Consider the following 2,504-nt stretch of genomic DNA (forward strand, 5'->3'; position numbering starts at 1 on the left):
ATAAATACATAATGAAAACTGTTTTCTTAATTCACTGTTTGGATTACTGCATGAATTTATTCTGGCCTGCTTACTCTCACACGAAATTTGACGTTTGAGCGGTGTCGACACCTCTCAAATGTCAAATTTTCTGTGAGAGTAAGCAGGCTAGAATAAATTCGTGCAGTGGACCATATTGTTGCATTTTAAATAAGCTGATGTCCGGTGCTTGGAATCCAGTTTGACTTTCTATTCTGCAGAATTGTAGCATGTTCTGTGGCTTAGTCGGGTAAAGCGTCGGACTAACGATACGGAGTCGTGGGTTCGAATCCCACCAAAACAAGTGGTATTTTTTCACAAATTTATCTCTCAACTAGCTGTTCCGGCAGACGTTGTACTGCCATTTTGATTGTGATTGTTTGACAACTGCTGGGGAGTCATTTTGGCACCCCACTCTAGATTGGGTTTATTATTGGCGTAGCTAGCTTTTTCTTTCTTCTCACTCACTCTCCTAAACAAACGCAAGAAAGAGCGGGATGCACGAGGGGGCCTGTGCCTCCTTGGCGGCCTATGGCGGCACCAAGTTCGACATAGGCGCTTTTGCGAGTTTAAGTGTGTAAAAACAACTAGATTAGTCGACAAACCAAAATTCGAATTTTCAACTCGAACGTGACATCTTTGCTATCATATGCCAGTGAAACCTGCTGTGTATCAGTGGAGAACACTCTACGGCCGCTGGATTGCGTCTCCAGTACCTTATAAAATGGGATAGTTTGGTGAAAGGGACAATTACGAGTTTTGACGGCCTCCTTAATACATGAATGTGTATAGTTTAGGGCCCTTTGCATTCTCTCCGAAACAGTTTCGTCATATTTTCCTCTCACCATTATGACTATATCGTCTGCGGAGCCCACAACTTCGAAACCTCTTTCATTCAAGCTTTTTAGTAGATCGTTTACAGCTAAGGACCACATTAGTGGTGAGAGGACTCCTCATTGAGGGCAACCCTTTGTTGCCCTTACTGTTATAGAAGAACTACCCAGCTCAGAGGTGATTTCTCTTTTTGCAAGCACAGTATAAATCCAATGTATGATACATAGGTCGAAGTTTTTATTCTCCATGGCACGCTTCATAGATGAATAGGAGGCATTATCGAATGCTCCTTCTATGTCCAAAAAGGCGCATAGAGCTATTTCTTTTGCTGAAAACGTTTTTAACACCTTTGTTACTAGCGAATGAAGTGCCGTCGCCGTTGACTTACCAGATTGATACGCAAACTGAAAGTCAGATAGGGGATGCTCTTTTATGTAAGAAGAATTGATAAAATCCTTCAAAGCCTTTTCCATAGTCTTCAACAAAACTGAAGAAAGACTAATTGGTCTATATGCTTTCGGATGCGTCTTGTCTCGCTTCCCCTTTTTTGGTATAAAAATAACTTTTACAAGTCTCCATTTTGATGGAACGTAATTCAATCTCAAACTAGTCTTGAACATCTCAATTAGTGACGGAGCCAACACCGCTTCTCCGTTTTGAATCAGTGCTGGAAATATTCCATCAACTCCTGCAGATTTACAGTATGCGGCAGGGAAAAATGCGAAAGTGTTTTTCAACTTCAAACCTCATTTTCGTCCATTTGACATTAACCAATCTATGTTTCAACGTTCCATGATCTAGAATAGGCTAGTTTTCTGCAAAGTTAATTAAAAAATATCCCATTTTGGTCACTAACCTTTACAGGGCGGCACCTGAAGATGAAGACAACCAGAATTTTCAAACCGCAGAAAATCGCACAGGTCGCTAAATTTCGCATCTGATAAAACAAAATTTTTGATTTTCTCTACAATATTATCAAATATATGTACTTATTTCATCTGGTATGTGAAACTACATGGCTCTGGATCAGTGTGGTCTGGTTGTTCATCGAATTTGAGCTAATTTTGTTACTGTTATAGTCATTTTGTTTAATGACCATTGGGCGCGCAGTGCACTGTCATGAAAAAATAGTCATATATATCCCATATTTACCGTGTAATAGTGCCTTGAACTTTTCGCATTTTTTCCTGCCGCACCCTGTAGAAGGCTGAAAAGATCTAATTGCATTTTCCACGCTGGCCTTTGTAAAAATTTCATCAGCTAAATCTGAGGCGGTGTTTTTGAGGAGGTACCTCAAGAACATCACCAGGAAAGTAAGCTGAAGCCACGGCGATCTCAGTTTAACCCTTAGTGGTTGGTACCTCTAGCATGATAACAACAATGTACCTTCTGGTAAACTCTGTAATATGATAGCATTTTTACGTTTTACGTACTAAGGCAGCGGTTCTGGGAGAATCTTGTTGCTCATCATAATATAGCTTACTATTTTGTGTCAGAACCCCAAGAATCTTTCGTTTATTAGACCATGGCTCTTGAATAAGCGCCACTTCCAGTCCTTTTTTTAAATCTTCGACTCAACACAGCAGAAGCACCTTTTGCGTGATAAAGGTTTACCTGTACAAACTTGATTCCGTTCATGGAAATATGCATTT

General features: G+C 40.2%; 1 non-coding gene across 1 annotated transcript; it reads left to right on the forward strand.

The window, feature by feature from the left end:
- The first annotated feature begins 249 nt into the window (after positions 1 to 249).
- Trnav-aac (transfer RNA valine (anticodon AAC)) lies at positions 250 to 322 on the forward strand. The gene has a single exon. It is a non-coding gene; the product is annotated as a tRNA-Val (tRNA).
- Positions 323 to 2,504: the final 2,182 nt, after the last annotated feature.

Source organism: Aedes albopictus, chromosome 1, assembly GCF_035046485.1.
Source record: "Aedes albopictus strain Foshan chromosome 1, AalbF5, whole genome shotgun sequence".
In the NCBI taxonomy this organism is placed as follows: domain Eukaryota; kingdom Metazoa; phylum Arthropoda; class Insecta; order Diptera; family Culicidae; genus Aedes; species Aedes albopictus.